Source organism: Periophthalmus magnuspinnatus, chromosome 21, assembly GCF_009829125.3.
Source record: "Periophthalmus magnuspinnatus isolate fPerMag1 chromosome 21, fPerMag1.2.pri, whole genome shotgun sequence".
NCBI lineage: Eukaryota > Metazoa > Chordata > Actinopteri > Gobiiformes > Gobiidae > Periophthalmus > Periophthalmus magnuspinnatus.
In genome coordinates this window covers 26,786,415-26,805,414 of record NC_047146.1, presented here as the reverse complement: position 1 = coordinate 26,805,414, position 19,000 = coordinate 26,786,415, and the positions used below count along the sequence as shown (strand labels likewise).

General features: G+C 39.2%; 1 pseudogene; it reads left to right on the top strand.

Annotated features, from left to right (window-relative positions):
- The first annotated feature begins 2,208 nt into the window (after positions 1-2,208).
- LOC117388959 (UDP-glucuronosyltransferase 2C1-like) lies at positions 2,209-8,291 on the top strand (annotated as a pseudogene).
- Positions 8,292-19,000: the final 10,709 nt, after the last annotated feature.

Genomic DNA, 19,000 nt, shown 5'->3' with positions numbered 1-19,000 from the left:
ACTTTACAAGTTAGGTAATTTTCAATACAAATGTCTGGGCTCTTGGGGGCCCTCTGGTGGCCTTGGGGCCCTAAGCAGCTGCTTAGTCTGCTTATAGGCTGGGCCGGCCCTGTGTCACACCATGGCCGTGTCCCAATTCGCCAAAATGGCCTTAGAATCACCATTGGAAGTGTGCGTCGAAGGGCAGTTACGTAATTTCCGGCGCGACAAGGGCTGTCCCATTTCAATGCACCCTACTGAATGTGCCCAACAAACCTGCCTTGCCCTTTACACGGAGATTGGACGTAACCGAAGCGTGCAACCATGCACACTTCATGCACTGCTATATCCCATGATGCACCACGTCTATGCAAAAAAGAGAAGAAAGTGGAGTCCGCTGCGCAGTACACATTCAAATGTTCATACTGGTTTACCTCATCTACAACAGTGCAACATGAAACTGTTAAATCTGAATAAAGATATGTACAGGCCGTGTGTTTGATGATTAAAAAGGAGGGGAGTTACATGAAATAAAGGAATGTGCAGTTATTGCTAGACAATAAGAAGACATTATTATCATTAGAAATTATTATTATTATTATTATTGCAATAAGAATAATGTAAGAATGTTAATTTCTATTGTAAGCGTCAAAGACCAACAGACTGAAACATAAAGTCAGAAGAGTTTAATGAGTTCCACACAGGTAATGTGAACAATGAAGCAACGGACTCTCCAGAAAGGACAGAATAGAGTCCTGAGACGTGCACAAAATCTTCATGTGTTCCAGCACATTCCATAGGTCTGCACCCCCTGGTGGGCACGAGTCATTTACCTTCGTGTTAGTAAATCAAGATACTAGCTTGATGTAGCGCTGCCCTGCTAGAAAATACCTTACAATAATAAGATGAAAAGAACTGGCACGGCATAGAAGGGAAACAGTGCCCTCTATTGTTATTAAAGTGGTGTAGCCACTGGCCAAAATACCGAATTGTTAAACTGCAATATCCCACTTTATGTACAACTAATCAGTGTTCTCTGGTTTATAGACTATGAATGTCAAAATTATATTGTTACCTCTTGTCTCTGTTATTACGTTTTCACAAGGTATATATTGTTAAAGTTATGAAGTAGCTACAATTGAGAAAAAAATCACCCTGAAACTTATATTTGCCTATTGATATTCAATCTAAACAGAAATCTTGACGTTTCTTGTATTAAATAATAAATAATTAAAAATAACGTACGTAATGTACGTATCGTACGCTCAAAGACAGAGGTGGAAGTGCGGTCCGTGGTGTAGGCCTGTCCCACTTCAGCCAGATGGCGGATACACTGAGGAGGGCACATTCTTGTCCGGAACCTTCAAACTACACTTTGAGGAGTACTTCGAAGGGCACCTTCAAAGGGTGCATTTGGCGAATTGAGACACGGCCCATGTTACACACACAGAAGAGGCGGGGTCTAACGTGTGCTGCATACACAGAAGAAGCGGGGTCTACAGTGTATCACACCACGTTACACACACCGAGGAGGTGTGGTCTACAGGGTGTTGCATGTCATTAAACACACACATTGGTGATGGAGTTTACAGGGTCTATAGTGTGTCACATAGTGTTACACACATACAGAAGAGGCAGGGGCCGTGTCTCAATTCACCAAAATGGCCTTAGAATCACCATTGAAAGTGTGCATTGAAGGGCAGATACGTAATTTCCGGCGTGACAAGGGCTGTCCCATTTTAATGCACCCGACGAACGAGCAAGACAAAATGTGCCCTGCGTTTCCAGCGTTTCCATGGAGATCGGACGTAACCAAAGCGTGCATCCATGCAGACTTCGCACACTGCTATATCCCATCATGCACCGCGACTACGCAAAAAAGAGAAGAAAATGGAGTCCGCTGCGCAATACACGTTCAAATGTTCGTACTGGTTTACCTCATCTACAACAGTGCGACATGAAACTGTTAAATCTGAATAAAGATCTGTACAGGCCGTGTGTTTGATGATTAAAAAGGAGGGGAGTTACATGGAATAAAGGAATGTGCAGTTATTGCTAGACAATAAGAAGACATTATTATCATTAGAAATTATTACTGCAATAAGAATAATGTAAGAATGTTCATTTCTATTGTAAGCGTCAAAGACCAAGAGACTGAAACATAAAGTCAGAAGGGTTTAATGAGTTCCACACAGGTAATGTGAACAATGAAGCCAATGCCATTGAGAAATGTTTCTCTGCATCAAGCCTGGCCGATGTCCCACCCCCAGAGCCATATACCCCACAGTGATTGGTAGGTTTGTTCAGCTCCGCACACACAACACTGTAAAGTGCCATACATATCAAACTCGCGGGCCGCACTAACGTTAAACTTTCATATTAAGGCGGGGCCCACAAACTCGGGGCCCCAGGGCCGCAATTGGCCCGATGCACAGAGCTCAGCCCAGAACAGCGCCACTAAAGGCGATCTCACAGTGGGCCGACTCAAACTAAGTTGAGCATGCAAAACAAAAGGCAAAGCAGAGCAAAACAAAAAGGCAAAACAAAGCAGAGCAAAACAAATGGCTACTGTGGTGTAGCCACTGGCCAAAATACCGAATCGTTAAACTGCAATATCCCACTTTATGTACAACTAATCAGTGTTCTCTGGTTTATAGACTATGAATGTCAAAATTATATTGTTACCTGTCTCTGTGATTACGTTTTCACAAGGTATATTTTGTTGAAGTTATGAAGTAGCTACAAATGAGAAAAAATCACCTTGAACATTATATTTGCCTATTAATATTCAATCTAAACAGAAAGAAACGGCTGCAACGACGACATCTTGACTTAAATAATTAAAAATAACGTACGTAATGTATGTATTGTACGCTCAAAGACAGAAGTGCGGTCCGTGGTGTAGACCTGTCCCACTTCAGCAAGATGGCGGCTACACTGAGGAGTACTCAATCCCGTCCGGAAGCTTCAAACTATACTTTGAGGAGTACTTCAAAGGGTACCTTCAAAAGGTGCATTTGGTGAATTGGGACACGGCCATAGACTGAGTTTCATAGCTAGATGGAGTATATGCTTGGTGCTTCTCACAGGTAAATAGACAGGAAGATGCAACTATGGGCAGAAAGACTGTAGCTTTTGAGACTGATTTCAATCTGCATAAAATACATACAAATCAAAATAGATTTTAGCACTATTGAAATGATATGATTTTTTTTGTTCATAGTTGATACCTTTTGTTATTAATTTAAATTCTTTTATATGTGACATTTGGTTGCTATGCTGACAAGTGGATGTGAAGGTTCTATACATCAGTTACTGGTTTGATTTGGAGACTGGTTTTGGAGTTTTGCTCCTGTTTTGGCATGGGTTACAGCCTACACTAGCCCTTGGGATCAGAAAATGAACAACCACAAGAAATTCTGCATTATTCCTCACAATAGAACGATGCACTATTTTAACAAACAAGTCTCATTTTGAACTGAGCAATATATTTTACACAGACTAGAAGAACAAAATGACATAGCTTACTAGAATGTTTCTCTGTCAAACAAAAATGGCATCTCACAGTGAGCTTTGGGGCATTTATGCAAGATATTGTACAGTGGACCAGGCATAGACACAAACTATGCATCATTAGCCAAACAGGCTCGACAGTCTCCAATTAAAGCAGCTCTGGAGACTTCTTGGAGACTCAAGTAATTAACCAAAGAAAAGGACACGGTGTTACGCCATTGGCACTACAATTTTATATAGGAAATATTTTGTACTAGATGTTTAACAAAGTTCATTTTAAAAGAAAAGGCTGCTTATGTTGTTTTATGTTTTTGTTGTCCCAAAAGCGCTTTATGAATCCAATGTTATGTAAGCATTAAACATTGAGCAGCCATGCATTATGCAGTTTTAATGCACAAAATGGAGTAGAACACCACACGGTGTGTGATTTAGCCATTCCCGGACTCTCAACTGCTGTACAGTTTGCATCACGTGTGGCAGTTAGCCATTGGAACATTCACTGACCGTGGGATATTATTTAGTATTATTTAGCCCAAGAGTGGACCAAAGTTGTATGGTTAAAAGTTCCAAGTGTATGGGCAAGTGTGTTTGGGGTAACAGGACTGTCTCTTTCATCTTTAATCCACAGACATCTGACAGTGCTTTTGTCAACACATGTTATGTCCCTCAGTTCAGTCTTTATAGGCTATTAGCGCCACATAGTCGATGGGACTCGCCTGGGACCTGTACCTGTGCTTTAGTGTATTGTATAGGGATTTAACAGAGAAGCGTCATTCACTTCTGAGCCTCTTGTGCTGCACTGTTTGAAATGTACATAAAGGCTTCGACTTGAATCATGTCTGAAGAGCTGAGGGCCCAGGTGTGTCTGATTTCTCCCACAGCATGTTATCAAACACTAGAGCTCCTTTAGTTGGCTATTGATTAGTAAAAAAAAAGACCCCATGCAGTTGAAAATTCTCTGTGAAGCCTTGACGAATTATGCGTTCAAGATATTCAAGAATTTGATATAAAATATACAATAATTTTGGATCGAGGACCTTTAATGATTGTGGGTCGGTGATTCTGTTTTTGAAAGAAATAATCAAACAGAAAAAATATTTAACCTTAGCTTTATAGCTAGGATTTGATGACTGATTTTGCTGGTAAATTGATTAAGATAAGCCTCGAACCACATTCTGTATTGGAATTCATGACCACATTATTAGCACTTTCAAATTAACTATACCACATAAATAATATAAAAAATGAATAAATAAATAAATATATAGTAGAAATGATTAGGAAAATGGTTTGGATAAAGAAGAGTCAAGTTATCAGGGTGGATTAATGATTTATTTGTTAATTGCCCTCACTCGGAGCAGAGCAACCTATGAAGAACATTATTTATTTAAAGACCAAATATCAAACAGGATCTAGTACAGACACCACAGCCCAAATATGAGTCTGAGGGGAAAGTCTTTTGACTTCCAAAACCTATTACAGAAATTCCCATGATGCACTGCAGCAGCAGTGCGATAGAGCCCCTCCCCCACTTTTATAACAGCTTCTTGGAGCTTTGCAGTAATGCTGCAACTTCATTCAACAGTAACTTATAAACTTTGTAAGGAAAGAAATGAACCACAGACAGGACTCCGGACTCTGTGAGCAGAACATGAATGTTGTTTTTAGTTGAATTAATGTGGCAGTAATATGTTCACTTAAGGCAGACAGCAGTACAGTAAACATGCAAGTTCAAATTGAGTCATACAGGTGCAAAAAGCAGTTTAATGAGTAAAGTTATCATTAATCCAAAAATGTAAATGTACTTTGTATATCTACTATAATACATACAATATCTGTATAATGCAAATAAAGAAAAAAATGAATTGTGTTAAATGTGAGGTGCAATGCATTTATTTGTGGTTTTATATCAGTGGTTTGCTGCAGCCCAGTTTGGATACATACACAGACTCGTCCCAAATAATAATAGAATTCTTGTAACTCCTCCTGCACTAAAATGATTTGTTACAACAGATTAAATATAAAACGTGTATTTCAATCTGACTTTGGCCTGATATAGGTTATTATCTTCTCTGAACCCATCACTATAACTGTTTCCATCCACAGAATGTCAATGAGCCATATCCCATCATCTTCTCTCAGCTGTGCTCACGCTCCTCTGCTCTTCTCTGTTTTTTTTGGGGGAAAAAAAAGTGTTGGTTTTCCCAATGGATGGGCTCCCCTGGCTCCAAATGAAAGTCCTGGTTGAGGAACTTTCCTCAAAAGGCCACACAATCACAGTACTTTGCCCTGTAGACAGCTATTTCATCAAGGGATCACACAGTTATACAATTATTAGCATACCAGCATCCAGTGAGAACATGACCGATTTTACTGCTAAAATGTTTAAGATGAACCTCAAATCACCTTCTGTATTGAATTTCATGACCACTTTATAAACACTTGTAAATTACCTATACTAAAAACATAAAACGTAGAAGTAGTTAGGAAATGTCTGAGAATAATACTTTTACAGAGAGAAGCCAAGTTTGATCTTGTCTTAACCAATCTTGTGGTTGGGGCTTGGGTTCTTATGGCTGACCGCTTGGGGTTGACTGTGGTGCGAGTGGCCACATGGACTATGCTAGGAGATTCTTAATTGCACCTTCTCCTTTATTCTATATACCAGTGGCGGGCCGTGCATTTCACCCTTGAACCTTCAGTGACGTCCCACATTACAACATCACCTCAATATAGGCTAGTCAAGCAACACTTAATTTCAGTAGCATTCAAAACCAATAAGCATGGATTGAATTCACAATTAAGAGTAGCAAACTAAGTTCACAGATATGGTAAAAAATAAAATGAGATTTAAAGAAGCCAAACAAAATGCCAACAAAATTACGCTATGTGAGCTTAAACAGGTCTGTCCAATAAACTGCGCAATGTCCCTGTTTCATGTAAAACATCAACCAGACAAACAAACTATTCTTTGAAAATAAAGTAAATTGACAATAGGTTACACAACAGCAAATAACAGAAAATGTGGTACAGCTGAGATTGAACAAACTTTAGTGCAGTTTTAACTGAGGTGACTCCAATGAGCCATGTTATTAACGTTATAAACTCACTGTTTCATTGTGGAGCTCCATCTCCCTGCGTGCTGCTGAGCTGCAGGTTCACTCAAGTGTCTCCCAACATTTTTAAATGCATCGTAGCTTGCAAGTGCCCAGCCGTACAACAAAAAGTACAATTTGCAGCATGTCTCAGAATCTGTGAGCCACGGGTATCGTTCATAGTTGCTCATCTGGAAATGACAGACAAACCCTTTTCCTTGCTGGGACAGGTTAGCTAACGCAGGGGTTGGCCAACCTCTTCTCATAATATCCAGTTTTCGTAAAAGGCCCGTCTTGAAAATGGTGTGGAAAGTATATCTGCAACCAGATCAATCTCTTCTCCTCCTTCGACCATTATGGGTTAAAAATACAGCAATATCTGTTGGATCTCCAGGTTTAGTTTGACATTCTGCAAACTGCCACCTTTCCGGCTCTAGAGTTTTTATCCAATCACATCTCCAGTTCAGTGTAAGACCTTCTAGCTGGCCCTGGTATGCAGAATCAAGATCTCATTGGCTACTGAAACTGACTGTGTCTGTGTTTACTTACAGTGGTTGGGGTCTGGTCTGTTTATTCTGAAGGTCCCAGGAAAATGAAATATGACTGACAACACAAACTAGTTGAAATATAATTGGATAAAAACTCTACCACAATAAACAACATCAGAGGTCACTCAACTAAGTGGATATAATATGACATAAAGAGAACAGAGAATATTTTTGTTCACACATTTATGAAAATAAAATAAATTTACTTTTCTGAGCACGTTTAGGCCAGCAGAAAAGGCCTTGCTGGCCCTGATGGCCCACCACTGCTATATACCAATGCCAATGACAAATACTGACAAAATGACCTGCATAGAAAGACAAGAATATGTTGAAATATTTCCTAAGTTTACAATTTTCATTCCATGTGCTTGACTGAAATTATAATCCTGTGGTTCATCACTACTTTGGATCTGATATACAATACAGTTATTCTAGAGTTACAGAGTTATTTCTATCTGGAGATATTTGGCTGATGGGAATAGATTTTGCCTTTTAATTCTCATATCCCACAATGCCTAATATTGTTTACATTAATGGATACCTGTGCAGAATCCCCAAACCTCAATCCCGCAACCTGGAGGATTTTGTGCAAAGCTCAGGGGAATGTGGAGTTCATTTCATGTTTTTGGGAACTTTGTTAGCCCAACTTCTTGATCACATTGTTGAAGATATTGCTGTTGCTCTTTCAAAGGTACCACATCAAGTTATTTGGAGATATAAAGACAAGAGAGCTGTCAATCTTTGTAATAATACTATATTTTTGGACTGGCTTCCTCAGAGTGATCTTCTTGGACATCTAAAAAAAAGTGATTTACCATGGCATTCCTCTTCTTGGGCTACTGCTAATGTTTGAGCAACCCCACAATTGGAGCACCAATGCAAGCAAGAGGTGTGACTAAAGTATTGAAAATTGCAGCATGGAGTAGATACAACTTCCTCTAACCTCTTCCTAGAAGATGTTTTATATAAGCCCTCCTATAGAGAGAAGATGAGAGCCCCATGCCAAATACACATATATACTTCTTTGAATCCACTGGATACTGTAGTTTTCTAGGTTGAGTTTGTGATGAGACACAAAGATGCAAAACATCTGAGAACTGAATCATCCAAGCTCGCTGACCTCCAATACTACTAATTGGATGTCATTTTGTTGTAACACTTCTGAAATGTCTGTGGAGATTGATTTGTTAGCTAGCTAACCTGCTAGCCATTGCTTTCCCAATAGGAAGTGAACATAGGCATTCACTTTACATTCGAAAACTGCCGTTCCTCTCTCTGTAACGGCTGCTGTCAGGCATGTCATTTTGGTCTTAAAATATTCAGATTGACCCACTCTACATGATCCTGGGATTTTTATTTTGCTATTTTGTCCGTAACTCAACATATGGACATGCCTTATAGGCCCAAGGTCACTACAGTTAGCATTAGCAACAGGTTTGATTGACAGCATTGCTAAGCGCCTGGTCCCTGTTAAACCAGTAGTGCGGGCGGGAAGGGGTGTTACCTTTAACAGCCTTGCTCCAGATTGGCTCATTGGTTGCTATGATACTCGCGGCAGGCTCCAAATTCACCCCTAAAATTGCTAGCCTCGATGAGCTTCATTTGACTGGAGCCAAACGCTATAGATGACATCACACTCACTTAGTCCACTTCTTGACACAGAGTATGGTTCACACTTGTCCTGGTTTGGTCCAGGTTTGAGCCCAGTTTAGTCCTGATGTGCTACCAGTGAAGTATCCTCAACCTTTAGTCCTGATCTAGACTTGGTTTGGACCTGTTGGTCCTGGTTTAGTCTTGGTCTGTTTCATTCTAGGTTTATTTCAAGTTGAGTCTCATTTCTGATGTGGTTTATGCACTATTGTGAACATACCCTAAAACTTCGATGACATTCAAAAGTAAAGGAAGAAAAGTCAAAGTCAAATTTCTATAGTTACATCACCACATTCTCTTTTATAACAAAAAAATATTGGGAAACATAAACCTTGGCTGCCACGTTTTGTTGAGCTTTTTGCATGGTAAATGTGAATACACTCCAATTGAATTAATTGATGCCAATGTGTCATACTGTAAAAAAAAAAAAAATAAAAAAAATAAAAAATGTATATATATATATATATATATATATATATATATATATATATATATATATATATATATATATATATATATATATATATATATATATATATATAATATGTGTATTGAATGATATATCGAAATAAGTACCGCCAGTTTTCATCATACGATTATATTCTATTTAGGAAGTTATAAAATAGGAATGAGAGAGACAAAATCTTCCCGTTCAGTGTTGATTTGCCTAGGCCCATGAGGCATTTGACAAAGAAACTACAGGGTAGAAGTGAAAACAATTATGATATAAATGACAAAATTGATGCAGCTGTGGGTCCCATTGCATTTCTTTATGACAGACAGACTGGTTTATTGACTGTTATTGATTGTCTTGGCCTCAGACATCTCTTTGCAACAGTTTTTTGTCATTGTCTAAAAATGTCCTTGAAAAGAACTATAGATAGAGCATCATTTTACACTATGTAACTGAAATCATTGCCTCAGAAACCTGCATGGTTCTCGCTGTATGGTTGTAGACAATTTTTAACCTAAAGCTATTGTCTTGAGAGCACCCACTATTCATGCTGTACCTAACTGCTTTAAATTTTAACAATATGAAAGGAAGGAAGGAAGAAGGAAAAGTACCAACAATCTCTACATATCTAGATGTAATGGTACCTTCAAGGCGCTCAAAGCACTTCACATCAAGGAACCACTCACCCATTCACACACACACATTCATACACCATTGTATGCAGGCAATGACGCCATGGTGGGCTAAGAGTCTTGCGCAAGGACACCACAACAGCATTTATTTGAGAGTCACACTGCTGGAATCACACTGCTAACCTGTGAGTCAGTGGATTTGATCAATGATGTTTACGTTGGGATTCAAACCATCAACCTTAAGAACAGCAGATGAGTGAACCTGACCAATTATGTTTATGTCGAGTGCGGGATTTGAACCGTAATATATCTTTCATTTCACAGATTCTCATTTGTGAATTCAAAGTTTTAAATAAAAATTAGACAGAGAGCAAGAAAAGAAAAAGATTTTAAGCATCTCAGAGTCAGAAAAGCACTATACAGAACAGTGCCCCAGAAGTACTTGTGTTTTTTGTGAAGTGTTTTTCAGTCTGCTTCCAGCCTTGTTATGCCACTGGGGCAATAAAAGAATGGATCTGGCTGTACATGACATTGATTTTACATTGGTACACAGAGATTGTATCTCAGCATCTGTCATGATGTGTGTATTTCTGTTCCTGTTTTGTCTCCCTGTGTGCTCTTCCCCCTCCCTCACCTGCCTGAACACGGAGCTGGGCGAAGCTCTCTGCTCCTCCCACGCGCACCTGCCTTCCATTAGCGCAATCACCACCACCTGCTGCAGTGGATAAGAGGGACTTGCACCAGACATTCAGGGCCAGGTCGTCGTCGTCCCTTCATTCCTGTGTTCCTGTCGTGCCTGGGTTGCTCTGTGTTGCTTCACCCTGTTCCGTACTGGATTATCTGCGTTTGGTGCCGGATCCTATGTGTGCCTTCAGCCCTGCTTCGACCCTGCTTTGACCCTGCTCCGACCCTGCTTCTACCCTGCTTCTCAGCCCTGGTACTGTCTTGGTTTTTCCCTGCACTCCACGTTCCTGGATCCTGGCCCGCACCTGGCTTCCCACTCACCACCAGATCAACCCTCCGTTTTGTATCTTGTCTCAATCTGTACAATAAACACTGTAAATATTCCCCGAGTCTGCACTCTTTGGTCCGCTACACCCACCGTTACGACAGCATCTCTAGAGAAAATGAAGTAATCTGTGCATTTTATGAGTGCAAAAAAAATCATGATCAAATACATGTAAGGTTGACATAGCTGAATTTGTTATCTTAAAGTCCAGACAGTGTTTTTATGGTTTAAGTTTGAAAGTTGCAACACAGTTTTACAATATTAGCATTATTATTACAATGCAGTATTGCATTTTGGTGCCTGCAAGCACATCTCCTATAATAATCACTGAATAAAACAATACAACCAAGTGCTACCACTGAACTACTGCTTAGTTATACAAATGTTTTCAAACTCAGCTATAACTTTAGAGGATCACTTTTAAACCCATGTCCATAGATAACTGGTGTTTGGCTCTGCATAAATCCCCTTAGTGGCCCCAGGAAAGGCTTGTTTTGTCTGTATCAGAGGCGTAGTATGGCCACCCAGCGTATGGAAATCAGCTCTAAATCTTGTGTAATCCCTCCATTGTGATTGATAGCTGACTGCTGGGACCCATTAGTCAACAGTTCACTGGAAGGGAAGAGATTTTGTGTGTTTAATATTTAGCATACTGGCACTGTATATGTGAAAAGAATGAATATGTGTATATGGCCTACTGAACAACAGATCACATTTTTGAGGTACTTAGTTGCCTGTCACAGTCACTTCTTGTCATTTTAACAGTCGTCCAAGAGGTATACATTATTGATGTACCAGGTTGTATCATGGTTCACACTCAGAAGTTTTGTGTGTCCAACTCCTAATAAGAATGTTACCATATGGAAAATACATTCTTTTTTCAGTTCAACTTTAGTCAGTAATCAGTTTCTGACTGTCTATAGTTGCCATTTTGAAGGTTTTTCTGCAAATATTCAAAACATTTTAAATAGTTAATTGTTATGGCAACTATGATGATTTCTGATCACTCTGAGACCCATGGATTGGTCAGGAGTGACAAGCCAACAAAGGGAGAGAAGCTCAGAAAACCTGTAGGAGCTTGGAGCAGAGCCACTGCTCCTCTGTATTGTGTGAGGAGCCACTTAAGAAGGCTTGGGCATCTCATTTGAATGTCCTCTGGACATCTCCCATCTAATGCAGAAAAAAAAGTTATTGTCAAGATCCCAGTCTGCACTGTGTTCTTGTGCTGTCCTTATCCCTCCCTTCTGTGTCTGAGCCTGGAGCTGGGCGGGGTTTTTGGTTCCTTCCACTCCACACCAACAATTAAGCTGCACCTGTGGAGGACAAAGGGACTGAGGATCCAACACTAAGTGCCAGATCGTCCGTGTATCCTGGGTGGTACTGTTCTGCTTGACTCAGTCTAGTTTTTGCATTTATGATCTCAATACTCAATTGGTTATTTTTTATTCTTCGCCAGATTCCACACCTCAGCCTCTGACCCAGCTCACCTCGACTGGTACGAACACCCCAGCCTCTGACCCCGCTACCTACAACCTGCTTGAAGACTACAGCATACGATAACGCTCTCAACTGTCTGGTCCATCAACCTACAATTACATTTCTGTGTCTATAAATAAACCTTGTTCAAACTTTTTACCCCGAGTTTGAATCTTTGGTACCTCCCCAGTCTTTACGAGAGTTATATTGAAATCAACAAGAAGTATTTTGGAGATTTTTTCTGTAATACACATTTTGTGTTATTTGTGCTATTGTGTGTAACTTTCCAGGTCTGCCACCATTGTCTTCTTGGAGATCTTATTACTCTGCCTGAAATGTTCCAGAATATGTCATTAAACTTATCCATCTTGCATTTATCCCCAAATACCTTGAAAAACACGCAGTTTTGTGAGCTGGGTAGCCTCTCCACAGATTTGATCTGTAACTTGGCATGTTGCATCACCTGTTTACATCCATGGAGATATGTAATAATGACACGCTGTGGAACATTCCAGGCCAAACAATAAATCTCCATGGCGACAAGCAGACGGCAAACACTCAACCAGAAAATTCACAGTCAAGCATTAAATATCAACCATTCAAACATCACGATATTTCAGTATGAACAGTTGAAAACATTCACTTATCTCTTTACTGATTCTAAAACAGGCATGCCCAAACTGTGGCCCGGGGGCCAAATGCGGCCCTCAGACCAATTTTTCTTGGCCCTCAAGCTTCCAGGTGAATTGGCCTATATTACTTTAAACAGTACTTTTTACTGTATATTTCTGAAAATCTACTTTAACAAGCCCTTATCAAATATTTAATGTGTCCCATTGAGGATGTAAGCATGAATAAAGGTCAGGCAGTTCAGTCTAACTTGTAATAATAACACAGATTTGAAGTATTCACTGTACTGGTGATCAGTCTATGGCCCTCAATCAGCCCTCAGCTTTGTCTGTGATTTTATATGTGGCCCTTCATGAGAAAAGTTTGGACACCCCTGCTCTAAAAGTACGTGAGTAAAACTTTCCCCCAACTAAATCTGCACCACTACACTGATATCCTTTTGAAAATCACATACATATCTTGTTACCTCACTCTGTGAATATTGGCCAGCTTTCTGAGTATGGTTTGCAGAAATGGGGCATGCTGACATAAATATTGTGTGTAAAGTGTGTCCAGTTTGCACAGCTCAAAGACATTTTGAATGAGGTCCTCACCTGTAAATCCCTCTGGACTTTGACAGGAAAATGGAGGATGCTTATGGAGCGTGACAGAGCTGTGATGGCTCGTGTTTGTAGCTCTGATTTAGACTGTCTGCAGCAGACAGACATGGTCAAACTCAAATTATTTATCCAGAGCAGAGGTGTCACTGATGTGCAGATAAAAGACATTTAACCACAGATGTAAAGTGATTTTGTCAGTTCACCATGTTGGGCAAATATAGCAGTGACATGTTATTCTGTTCAATGATGTAGTGCAGAGTTGGAGAGATGGGAAAAGTAGGCTACTCAAAGTTTGTACTATAGCAAACATAATGTGATTTTTGCATTAAATTTTTTATTTAAAGTGGCATTATGAAACTTTTCTGGTGGAGGGTTTGCCACCTACTAGTCTCCAGTTTACTGCTTAGCTTTGAATATTCCTCAATATGGCATTACAATGATCTATCTTGCATTTTTTCAATTACTAGTGTTTTATTGTTAAGAATATATATATAATATATAACTTTTAAGGTGCTATAACGCCACCGTGCAGACAATATTAGGATGCCAGTGTTCCACAGCATGTCAGACTGTGATTTGTCTCCATGGCCACAAGCAGGTGACACTACCAGGTCAAGTTACAGCACTTTAGCTTTAAAAACATCTGTAATGGAATGTATGCAAAATAGGTTTAATGCCATACTTTGAAACATTACATGCCAGACAAGCAAAGACATCTCCAAGACAAGCAGGTGGCGGACTCTATAAGAAAGGTTCCCCGATTCAGCTTTACAAATGCATGGATACCTAAGCCAATCCCTCTCTCTTATTCAGCGTTCTCTGTTCTAAAAGCTGTTTTGAACATTCATATTTAATTAATACTATTTTAATGTAATACTATTTTTAATTTCGTATATGTATTATACAGTGCAATATGCTTGTTAGCTCAGCCATGTGCTAGGTCTCTCCTAGAAGTGAGCCCATAGCCATGCGTTTATTAGGAAGAAATATTGAATGAATATTTAAGTAGTAGAACTTGGTATACATTTTAAAACCAGCAAAAACAACATGAACTTTCTCTTTGGACATTTGCAAAGCAACTATGAGGTATGTCCAAGAATATGGAATATGGAGAAAATGAAGAAAAGAGAAGTAGGTCATAATGAGCCTCCAGTGTAATCATTCAGGCTGACGTTGTAATAGTTAGACAATACTGTGCTTTTATACTTTGCATATTGGTGAATTGTGGAGAAGCCCAACCAGGGACGGGAGTTGAAAATTAGCTCTTGCTATCAACTCTATATGCATCACATCAGCTGCAATGCTCATTTTGTAACTATGTCTGATTGCATTGTCCCTGTCAAATAAATATATAAATAATAAAAATATATATATATATATTCATAAGTTTCAACCTCCTGTTTATATGTGATAATTTGAGGACTTTTGCCCATTCAAAAGAATATTTAGTTTTGTTAATTGCTCACTCTGAAACCCTATAGTGGATACATTATTACACTTATACCAGGGATGGGCAAACTTTTTGACACACTGGCCACAATGTGTTCCAGGCCTGGGCCGGGTCATGTGTTGTTGTGTTGTCATGTGTTGTTTGAAATACAGAAAAAAGGTTTATTGTTTGTTACAACAGATACAGACAGGACAGGGCCCAGGCCTGCCCTGGCCACAGACTGATAGCCTCCCAGCCCCCCCCCCCCCCCCGAGCATCTGAGCTCTGACTATTTTATACCAGAATGACAATGCTACATAAATTTCAAAGCAGAGTGACTTTTCTTTCACACCTATGAGATAATGTACTTATTGTATGTATGTATTACAACAACGAGAGCCTTCACACATCTTAATGTCTAGTCTGGATCTGACAGACTGATGTGATCTCACTCATGTGATCAAATGCATTTAAACACACAAAATGGCTATACTTAAATTTCTATCACAGTGTATATTACATTAGCGATTCGGCCTGTAACATGTAGCAAAGCATGAATATACAAGACTCACTGTACAAATTGTTTTCCAAATTCATTGATTAAATTAATAATTAATTTATTCAATTTCAGTGAAGCACAGCAGAAAAACTTTGAACAAGGTTTACCCTTACCTATTTTAATATAATTTGTTCACGTTCGACGGGCCGGATTAATAAGCCCAAAGGGTCGTTTGTGGCGTAATTTGCCCATGTCTGATTTAAACCCATAATAAAAACTCATAAAAATTCATTCCTTATTATTTGTGGATCTTTCCAAAACACTCAAACAACTCCTCATAATAGAAAGATAATAACTCAGTCTTAGAGGCTTTAAAATCAATGCTCCAACAGTCTGTTGGAGTGAGATGGGGATTTTCTGTGCGTCGCCTGCATGCATGTATAAGCTGTGTTTCCATATTTCATTTTTGAGCAACCCTTCATTATTAGTCTGTCTACATCTCCACAGCTCAAAATGCTCTATTCCACCTTGTGATGTAGTGGTAGTTTTCAAGTTAACAGCTACCATTTACCTTTTGTTCAGTTAAGATGGGCAGTTCCAGGGCTGAAATCATCCAAATGATTCTAGTGAAGATCTGTGGAGTTTAAAAACACAGTGGAGCACTTCTTGTATTATCGCATGACATCACAAGGTGGAACAGAGTGTTTTCTGTGTAAAAGAGTCAATCAGCCTGAATATACAGGGTTTGTATGTTAAACATGTGTGAATTAAATAAAACAGAACTACAGGTATGTTTACGAGGAGACAACAACATGATAGCATTGATCAAAAAACAATATGGGGCATTTAAACATGAGTGTATGCAATCTTCCCAACTGGCTACTTACACTTAAAGGTGCACTACGTAACAGGCCAAGTTACAGTTCAGATCTGTGGACAGGTGACCCCATTCAGAGTTCAAATACAAATGCTTTTCAAGATATTTTTAAGCTCTCACTAGCCTAAGCAGCTACAAATCATTCTGCCCTGTTATAACATCTCAGTGGAGAAAAGAGTTTGGTATGACCCTCCATGAGAAAAGTTACAGAGTGCACCTTTAAAATTACCTGTCTCTACTGAACTACTGCGGTGTGTCTTCAGGCCTGCAGCAACTTGAAAGAAAGTGGCTTCGGGCTGAAATGAGATAAAATACATTGCGTTCCAAATCTCACTTAGTAACCTGCAGAAGGATAAGGTTAAGGGCAAGAAAAAAAAAAAATGTATTGATCACAATGTTAAGGTCAAGTCAAAATAGAATGACTATTACAGTGCTGGGGATTATATGTTGGCAGATTCATGACTTTTACAGCATTTTGTTTATTCTCAATAGAGGCTGGTAGAGCTTTTCTTTTCTCCCTGTCCTGACACAAGACTTACCTTTTTCTTTCTAATAAAGATCAATCATAATTTTAGATTTTTTATTTTCTCTTAAACATACATAGACTTTTAATTATTACCCATAGACTGAATTTCAGTTAAAATTCAATTAATTGCACAGCTGTCATATACATACATATGTATGTCCGTGGGCGGTGTCATCCCCTCTTTTCCACGCTCGGACCTCTACCAGAGGCCTGGGAGCTCGAGGGTTCTGCGCAGTATCTTTGCTGTTCCTAGCACTTCACTTTTCTGGACTGAGATGTCTGATGTTTTTCCTGGGATCTACTGTAGCCACTCCTCCAGTTTGGGGGTCACTGCCCCGAGTGCTCCGATGACCACAGGCACCACTGATACCTTCACCTTCTGGCCTTCTCCAGCTCTTCTCTGAGCCCCTGGTATTTCTCTAGTTTCTCATGTTCCTTTTTCCTGATGTTCCCATCACTTGGTACTGCGATGTCCACCACAACGGCTTTGTGCTGTTGTTTATCCACCACCACAATGTATACAAATAGTACATGTATGTAAAACAAAATATTTAAATGGAAAAACTATAAATGAGAATAACTGGCTGTTGTGTCATTGGGCAAGACACTTGCCTAGTGGTGGTAGTGGCATGAGGCAATTTTGGGGCAGACTGGCAGCCACACTTCTGGTAGGTAATGGCCTTGAGGGATTTTTGGCCCATCACAAAACCAAACACTGGTCGATTTTGAAGTTTAGGAAAAAGGAATTATGGGAAAAATCATGTGAAAGTAGTTGGCAATACAGAGGGCTAATCTTCTGTAGGTGAGCAAGGTGAGCCATAAGGCCATGAACAGAAAAATGTGAGAAATCTTCCAATAAAGCCTTCATAGAGAAAGATTTTGACCAGGTAAGTGAAGGGGAGATACAGAGGAATGATATGGCCAACGAAAGAGAGGAGAGAGAGGAGGAAAGACAAAACGGGAGAGAGAGAGAGACAGAGAGAGAGAGAGAGAGAGAGAGAGAGAGAGGAGGCTGAGGGGGTATCAGGGGAAACTCACTGATAACAGGAAGAGGAGGAAGTGTATGCCAATTGTGCCAGCAAAACAAAATCGAAGTATAACAAAACAGGGCCTGACTGAATTTGGGCTAAGAAAGGAAAGAAATCAAAAGCCTAATCTGACTAATTTAAAAAAAAAGTCTTCAATACGATAAAACTTGTTTTATCGCATTAAAGCCTGTGGCAACAATCGATAAACCTAGTGTGCATAAACAAACATAATCCTACGTGATGCCAACCATGGCATTAAACTTACTTGCAAAAATACTGAAAATACTTTGAAAAACATGCCTTTTTACTGTGTGCCTTATTGCCTGTCCACAAATCTGACTTGTAACTTAACTTGGTGGTGTCACATGCTTCTGTCCAATGGCAGCCGCATGGAGACAATCAGGTAGCAGAGCCTCCACTACACAAGTTACGTAATGGAACCTTTAAAGAAAATCAGGCATTGGATTTACTCAAAGACTTTCATGAAAGCAATTGACAAAGCAAACTAATGTTTTTAGTTAAGGACTAACTTCAGCTCAGCTTGCATCTGTTATTTGACAAAAAGTAACTTGTCTGCTGTGTCTTAGCCTTTAATCAGGAACTTCAGGAACTCGCACCAGACTAACCAGAAAAAACAAATGAATACAATGAAAAAAAAAAAAATAAATAAAAATAAATATATATATATATATATATATATATATATATATATATATATATATATATATATATATATAATAACTTAATTAACTTAACGTAATTAACTTAATATATAACTTAAGTATTTTTTTGCTCTGATATCTATACGTTTTACGCAAAGTAACACAAATGAGTATTTCTTCCACTACTGTGTCGGTGATGTCATAGAGATTATTGATGTGTGGCGAGTGAATAATGCTTCTTTATGCGTAATGGAAGCCAGAGGTCCCAGAAGGTCAGTGACTTATATTATGACTTATTAATGATAAATGGTCACATTTTTCTATAACACCTTTTCATCTTCAAGGCACTCAAAGAGCTGTACATCACGGAACCACTCACACACACACATACACA